The sequence below is a fragment of the Miniopterus natalensis genome, chromosome 2 (genome assembly GCF_054644295.1).
Source record: "Miniopterus natalensis isolate mMinNat1 chromosome 2, mMinNat1.hap1, whole genome shotgun sequence".
In the NCBI taxonomy this organism is placed as follows: Eukaryota; Metazoa; Chordata; class Mammalia; order Chiroptera; family Miniopteridae; genus Miniopterus; species Miniopterus natalensis.
In genome coordinates, this window is record NC_142082.1 from 122,833,096 (window position 1) to 122,841,726 (window position 8,631).

Genomic DNA, 8,631 nt, shown 5'->3' on the forward strand with positions numbered 1-8,631 from the left:
AATCGAACCCACAACCTTTTGGTGTACGGGACAACGCTCCAACCAACTGAGCCACCTCACCAGGGCCCAAACATCTTTCTCATCCCAACAGCTGCTCCCCAAAAATATTCAACTTAAACACTATTCCTACCAGAACTCAGTTTTTCCTCTGCCCTTTCACCTGTCCCCACACCTCTTTCATATCTCTTCTGTCCTTTCACTTCCAGGTCATTCATTGTTTTTAATGGAAAATACATAAAGAAGAAGATAAGCAGTTATCCAATTCCCACCATCTGGAATTAACTATTGTTAACATCTTTACATATTTTTCTTTCAATCTATTTTTAAAGTAATTCTATTTTTTTTTGCAAAAATTATACATGCTTGTGCCCGGCCGGTTGAGCATCGACCTGGGATCCAGGCGATCAGGGTTCCATTCCCGGCCAGGGCACATGCCCGGGTTGTGGGCTCCATCCCCAGTCGGAGGCGTGCAGGAGGCAGCCAATCAATGACTCTCTCATCATTGATGTTTCTATCTCTCTATCCTTCTCCTTTCCTCTCTATGAAATCAATAAAGATATATATTTTTTAAAAATTATACGTGCTTGTTATATACAAAATTCAAATGATATATGAAAGTACAGATATGTAAAAATTTGAAATATCTAAAATTCAAAGATAACTTTTAACATTAGGTAAACGTTGATGAAGTCTTTTTTTTTTTTTTTTTTGGTATATCTACAGAAAAAAAAGGATATATATATAAATATGCTTTTATAAAACCAAACTCTTAAGGCTATTTTTATTGAAAAGTATTCAACTTAATAGTGCATGAATTTAATGAAAGAAAAATATATTTTAAAAATGAAGGTAATTTGTTGGTGGGAATGCAGATTGGTGCAGCCACTGTAAAAAACAGTATGGAGTTTGCTCAAAAAATTAAAATTGGAACTGACTTATGACCCAGCAATTCCACTTCTGGGAATTTATCTGAAGAAACCTGAAACACTAATTCAAAAGACTAGATGCACCCCTATGTTCATTGCAGCATTATTTGTAATAGCCAAGATTTGGAAGCAGCCCGGGTGCGCATCAGGAGATGAGTAGTTAAAAAAGCTGTGGGACATTTATACAATGGAATACTACTCAGGCGAAAAAAGAAGGAAATCTTACCTTTTGCAACAGCATGGATGGACCTGGAGAATATTACACTAAGTAAGCCAGTAGGAGAAAGTCAAATACCATTTTACTTATATGTGGAATCTAATTAACAAAATTAAACAAACAAAATAGAAACAGACTCATAAATACAGAAAACAGACTGACAACTGTCAGAGGGCATGGTGTTTGGGGAGCTGGGTGAAAAAGGTGAAGGGATTAAGCAAAAACAAATAAAAAAGCTCAGAGACAGAGAAAAGAAAATGAAGGAATTGTTGACTTTCCAATCAAATTGTTTACCACAAGAGCAATACTTTTTGAAAAGAATCCTCTACGGCTAAAGTGATAATAATAATAATAATAATAATAATAATAATAATAATAATAATAATTAAGCTAAAGAGATAAACATTTGGAATGATTTTTTAAAAATCAAATTTGTTAAGGTGTAATTTGTAATACAATGCATCCATTTCAAGTTTGATGACTTTTGCCAAATGGATCTACCCACATAACCACCACCCTGTTCAAGAACATTTCCATTACTGCAAAGTGGCCTCTTGTGCCCTTTGTAGTCAATCCTCACCACAACTACCACTCCCTGTCTTGGCAATCAATGGTCTAGATTCTGTCACTATAGATTAGTATTGTTTGTTCTAGAAGTTCACATAATGAACCACACAGTATGTACTCTTTCCATCACTCAACATGGTGTTTTTGAAATTAATCCATATTATTGCCCTGTAGCAGGAATTTTTTCCATTTTATTGCAGAGTAGTATTCCATTGAAGGCATGTATCACAATATATCCATTCCTCTCTTGGTGGACATTCAAACTGTTTCCAGTTTGGGAACTATTACAAAGAGTGCTGCTGTGAACAAGTTCCTTTTGTGAACATATGTTCTATAAATTCCATTTAAATTTTTTAATTCTCTAATACTAACTTATTTTTTGAATGGAACATCTATTAACAAAGTTCACTCAAATGTGACAAAAGCCTGAAGCAGAAGTCTATACTTTTCTCTATGCTGTATTTCATAATGTAAACAATAATATAAACAGAGCCACTTTAGAATGGAGCCAGAGCTGCCATGCCAGAGAAATTGCCTTGCACGTCTTATGCCTCAAATCTTTGGAATGTTAAAACAGGGCAAAATAATCTTTGGACTGGGCCTAAAGCAACTGTGTGCCTTGCAAAAGAACTGTTTGCAAAAAATAATAAGAAAGCAGATATTATGACTACTGGACTGATAACTACCAGACCGAAAATGAAAAACACTGTTTAGAATTAACATCACTACATTATGTTATCTGTGCCAATATAAATGCCTTCCTTCCAGTGATGTAATTGTTCCCCTTCCCTTTCTCATCAACACCCATTGCCTTCGTCTCCTAACTGGAACATTATTTGTGCTTCTGCCTGGATCAATGATTCCCAAATAGCTATATTCTTATTGATCTCAACTAAGTGCTTGTTCGCCACTCAAAAAAAAAAAAAATCTGTTTTTCTAAAATCTCACATATGTTTTTGTAGCGAGCATCTGTTGTTTTTGCATATCGCCTCAAGAACATTACTCCATCAATTCTGCCTTTACTCTCCTACATCATCAGTTCTTTCCCCTCTCCCTTGGATCATTCTGTTAACATATAAAATTTTCCCACTTAAAAAAAAAAATCTCTTGATATCCCTCTTCTAGCTACTGTCCTGTTTCTCTGCTCCCTTTTATTGCAAAACACATAGAAACAAACTGTGTTGTTGTTATTTATTTTAGTAATCTTCAAATTCCTTTCTCAGTTTCTCTTGAACAGACTCCAGTGGGGTTTTCCTTACCTTCATACCACTTAAACTGCTCCTGGCAAGGCCTCCACATAGTTAAATCCAAAGGTCAGTGCTTATTTTTATTCAACCTCTCTTCATTTGACAGAGAGATCTCTCCCCACTGGAAGCACTTTATTCTTTTTGCTTCCAGGGTGTCCCATCCTCTTGGATTGTCTCCTGTCTCGTTCGCTGATGCTTCTCAGCCTCCAGTCTCCTTGGCTGATTCTGCGTCATCACCCTGCAATCTAAACACTGAAGTACCTCATTCTCGGGGCTCTTATCTTCTGTATTCTCTTTCCTTCAGTGATCTCACCCAGGCTCATAGCTTGCAATACCCACTTTCATACTAATAACTCTCCAGCCAAGAACTCTCACCTGAATTCCAGACTAATAGATTCAACTGATCATAACATTTCCACTTTGAGTCATAATACATGTCTCAAATTTAGTATGTCTAGAACGAAACTCCTATTTCCTCCTACATACCACTTCCTCCCACAGTTTTCTCCGTCTCAGTTCATGGCAACTCCATCCTTCCAATTCAATATGGTGGCACTACCTTCACAATATATCCAGAGTCTGACCACTTTTAACCAAGTTCACTGTTATCAGTTTGATCTGAACTATGAACATCTCTACTCTGGATTATTGCACTATCACTTATTAATGTTTTCTTCTTTCGTTTTTAAATGTCAGCTAGATTAAGTCACTACTCTGCTCAAGCTCTTCAACTCAGGGTAAAATCAAAGTCAATCGCTTACAAGACATTTTACACTCTTTAACCCCATCTCCTACTTTCCTCTGGCTCACTGTGCAAGGCACGATCCCACATATGCACTGCAGTTTCCTCTCCCTCCTTACCCAGATATCTACAGAGTTCATTCTCTAATCTTCTTCAGTTCAAATGTCCTCTTCTCAGCAGGGCCTTCTCTGATAACCCCAGATAAAACTGTAGCGCTCCTCCTCCCCAACAATCTCTATTCCCCTTCTCTGATACTTTCCTTCACAGCACATATTGTCACCTGCAACATTACATATTTCATTGCTGTAGCTGTTTCTTATCTCTCTCTATCTCACCTCAACTGCAATGCAAGGTCCAGTAGAACAAGAGTTTTTTCTATATTATTCACTGTTACATACCTAGAATCTAAAATAGGCCTACATAGGAATCTAATAAACAAAAGTAGACTGATGAACAAAATAGGTCCAGAGGCACAGAAGCATGGAACAGACTGAGGGATCTCAGTGGGAAGGTGGGGGTGGGGGAGTGGGGAGAGATTAATCAAAGAACTTGTACGCATAAATGCATAACCCATGGACATAGACAATAATGTGGTGAAGGCCTGGGAGGGGGGCGAGTTCATATGTGAGGTAGAGGGGATCAAAGGGGGGAAAATGGGGGATATTTGTAATACTTTCAACGATAAAGATTATAAATAAATAAATAAATAAATAAATAAATAAATAAATAAATAATAAATAAAATAGGTCTACATAGAGTAGGCTCTCAGTAAATATTTGTTGATTGAATAAATCCTCAGAACCTCTAATTCTTGTAGTAGCACCTTAATTTTCCTTCCTGGAACTATTCTTTCCCTTTTAGTCCATACGGTTTGATTAGTGCTGACTTTACCTCCTCAGTTTCAGACCTAGTATGTACTTGGTGTATTCCTACTGCGGTCCCCTATACAGGCCACATAACTGGTTTAGGGATAGGCCCATAACACAAGCCTGTCAAATGACTCTCAAATCCCAAAGTTTTGTTGAAACTATTGGGAAAGAGATGCTCTCTTTCTAGTGAAGTCACTAACCTTGTAGGACATAAGCTTCAAGCTACTGGAAGTCATCTTGCCACTGTGAGAGGTGAACCTGTCTTGAGAATGAAGTCAGCACACAGGAGTGCAAATAATAACAATAGGGAAATACTGATTCCTGATGCCTTCACTTTAAAACCTGCATCCAACTATGTCTGAGTCCATTTGAAATTGGATTCCTGCCACTGACACCTAAAAGGATACTAACAAATTCAGACTTGACTCCCAGTGTTCAACTCTAGTATGACTCTGCCTCTTTTTCTTGATGTTCTTATAGCTTCTGTATATGTCACTAACCAGTTTTTCCTTATTAGGCAAAGTCAAGTCTATAGTATAAGTTCCCTAATTGCTTCCTCAGTCTTCTGAGTAATAAAATTATCAAGAAGGCAAGTACAGAATTTTTCAAATTCTCTGCTTTTATTAGACTGGAACCTTTAATAGACATTGAAAGAGTTACAGTTCCTTCTGTGTAACTTGCTTCTGTGCCAGTTTTGTAACTGGAATTAGAAAAACAGCATCTAGAATGTCTGTCTGGTTAGGTAGCATATAGCATGCTCTGGCAATAATATCACTTGCATTTTCCCCTCTTTTATCCTGAGTAAAATTGTTTTCACTATCTCTATCCTTGGGTTTCTAGATCACCTCATAGGTGACATTTATGAAGTGAGGAGTCATTCAATGAATGCAAACTCTGCCTGGTACTTTTCTAGATGCTAGGAATATAAAGATGAAATTTTTCGTTATCCAACATTATATTGTCACACAGTAGGTGTTCAGTAGACATTTGAGTTAGTAAATAAGTAGGTACATTGATATGTAGAACTACTTGAATATTCATTGGATGTATGTCCTTTAACAAGATTTACCTTTCTGTTGACATATTTTAGTCCACTCTAACAAGTCTTAGTGGTGATGATAATAACAATGACTTAGATTTGCAAAGTACAACTGACAATATACGTAAAGTTTTATTTGTATTATTGTTACCAGGAAACCCTGGTGGGGTTCAGGCTGCCTGTCACTGTGTCCAATTCAACAGAGACAGGGTTGAATCATATAAGGGGTTTATTGAGAAGGCCAGCCAACTCAGAAGACAGGATGCTCAGGAGCATATGAGCATCCAAAAGCTATCTTGAGGGATAGGATTATATAGGAAAAAGGGGCAAACTGAGTCTGGGAACGGAATGCAGCTACATGCAATCCTGGAAGTCCACAGACGTCATTCTTTTGTTCTTGGCGATATCTCAATGAGGTGATATCTTGACTCATTGTTGGGTCGGCCTGACCATGCATCTTGGTAGTCTAGATGATGATGATACCTTGACTCACAGTTCACAGCTGCATCACCTCCTTAATTGCTTTGCCTGGGATCAAGGGGAGTATATGGGAGCAAAGGCCTAGGAGAAAGAAACTTAAGGAAAAAAGAAACTTAAATTCTTGCTCACATAAGTATATGTTCTACAATTTTATAAGTAGTATAATTATATTTCAGATTAATTCAAGTGCTCAATCTTTGGATGGTTGTAAGTGCCCCTATCATTATCACTATTGAGTCAGTGGTCTCTAGGTGGGTAGGAACAAAGACTGATTCAAGCTAACTTAAATAGGAGGGACTGTACATAGCAATAAAAGTGTTGTCATATCAATACAAGAATACCCACGTGTAATTGTTGTACTAGGAAGTGCAGTTTTGGATTCTAGGCATTTCTGAGGCCCTAACAGCAGGAATTCATAAATGTGACCCTTTTGCATTATTGTTAATTATTGTGACTGTGACATTCCACATGTCTGCTTCTTTCTCTTGCCCTCTGGGCACTTGGCCACTACTGGTTCAAGAAGCCCATAGCCGGAGTCACAAAAGCATGATATTAAATGGCAATTGGGCCCGGCCAGGCGTGGCTCAGCGGTTGAGCATCGACCAGGAGATTGCGGTTCGATTCCCGGTCAGGGCACATGCCCGGGTTGCGGGCTCCATCCCCAGTCAGGGGCGTGCAGGAGGCGGCCGATCACTGCTGTTTCAACTCTCTCTCTCCCTCTCTCTTCCTCTCTCTGATTTCAATAAAGATATACTTTAAAAAAATAAAATGTGTCTGCCCACCTTCAGCAGAGCCAGTACCACCATGTTTTCTCAGGCAGGCGTCATGGGGGTCTCGGCCTGGGCCTTGCAGCTGCAATGGATCCAAGTTTGAAATACGGCAATTTTGAAAGATATTACAAGGCAACTGAAGTAAATCAAAAACATCCAGAAAATTACCAAGACAATGAAAACGGTAGCAGCAGCAAAATATGCCCTAGCCGAGATAGAGCTGAAACCAGCTCGAGTGTATGGAGTGGGATCTTTGGCTCTGTATGAAAAGGCTGGTATTAAGGTGCCTGAAGACAAGAAAAAATACCTCCTTATCGATGTGTCCTCAGCTTTGTGGTGCTATCCATTCCTCTGTTGCTAAACAGATGAAAAGTGGGGTGGCTACACTCACAGCAGCCAGGAAAGAAGTTAAGATTGTTGGAACTGGTGATAAAATTAGGGGTATACTTTATAGGACTCATTCTGACCAGTTTCTGTTGATATTCAAATAAGCGGGAAGAAAACCCCCTACTTTTGGAGATGTGTCAGCCATTGCCCTGGAATTACTAAATTCTGGATATGAATTTGATGAAGGATCTATCATCTTTAATGGATTCAGGTCTGTCACCTCCTACAAGACAGGAGAAAAGCCCATCTTTTCTCATCACATTGCAAGTGATGAGAGCCTGAGTATCTATGATGACATTGATGTTGAGATGCTGCAGAATTACCAGGAATATACTCTGACCAACATCATCTACTATTCTCTGAAGAAATCCACCAGGAGTGAGCAAAGTGCCAGGATGACTGCCATGGACAATGCGAGCAAGAATGCTTCTGCGATGATTGACAAATTAACTTTGACCTTCAACCACACCCACCAAGTTGTCATCACAAAGGAGTTAATTGAAATCATCTCTGGTGCTGCAGCTCTGGATTAATGAAAATCAAGTTTTGTCCTCAGACAAGAGGTAAGGAAGGAAAATTCAGCCAGCTGATTTTGTTTTTAGCTTATTGCTGCCCTGGTCAGAAGAAATTATTGGTCCATTGTTTAAATGACTAAAGACAGCAAGATATTTGTAAATTATCTTACAATAAACAACTTAAAATAAAAAAATTAAATAAATAAATAAAATTTAAAAAATAAAATGGCAATTGGTACTTAGTGTGGAAACCAGGGTGAATTTAAAGGAATTTAAATCTTACTTAAAAGGAACTATCAATTGTTGTCATGTGGGAATATAGATCTATTTTTGCCACAATATCTGACTTTTCACAAGAAGCTGGAAATCCTGAATGAAATTTCTTAATTCTTATTTTTTGAAGGGTAGCAACTAAGTAACAAACAAACAAAAAACAAAAACAAAAGAGAAAACTACATGGGCAAACCCTGTGTAGGCCTGTGCAAAAAGGGGTTAACACAGCAGGCCTAACTGCTTATTCTTAGAAAGGCCTTCTCACAAGTCTGACCCTTGGCTGGCATCTGGAAACTTGGACTGAGGAAAGTTCCCACCATCCTAAGAACTGATAAGAGTGGCTCACAGAGCCTAAACTGTTTGTACAAACAACGCGGTTTATACTGAGCACCTGCTTCCCCCCCGGGAGTCTGGAATTTTGGTATGTGGCCAGCAGAGCCCGCTTACATGGCCAGTTGCTGATAAAGACCTGGGTGCTGGGTATCTAACAAGCTTCTTGGTTGGCAGCATTTTACATGTGTTGTCACTACTTATTGCTGGGGCACCTGAGCATGTCCTGTGTGCATCCATGGGACCCTCGAAAGCTTGCACCTGGTTTA

General features: G+C 38.6%; 1 pseudogene; it reads left to right on the forward strand.

Moving 5' to 3' along the window:
* The first annotated feature begins 6,891 nt into the window (after positions 1-6,891).
* On the forward strand, positions 6,892-7,835 carry LOC107526870 (ATP synthase F(1) complex subunit gamma, mitochondrial pseudogene; annotated as a pseudogene).
* Positions 7,836-8,631: the final 796 nt, after the last annotated feature.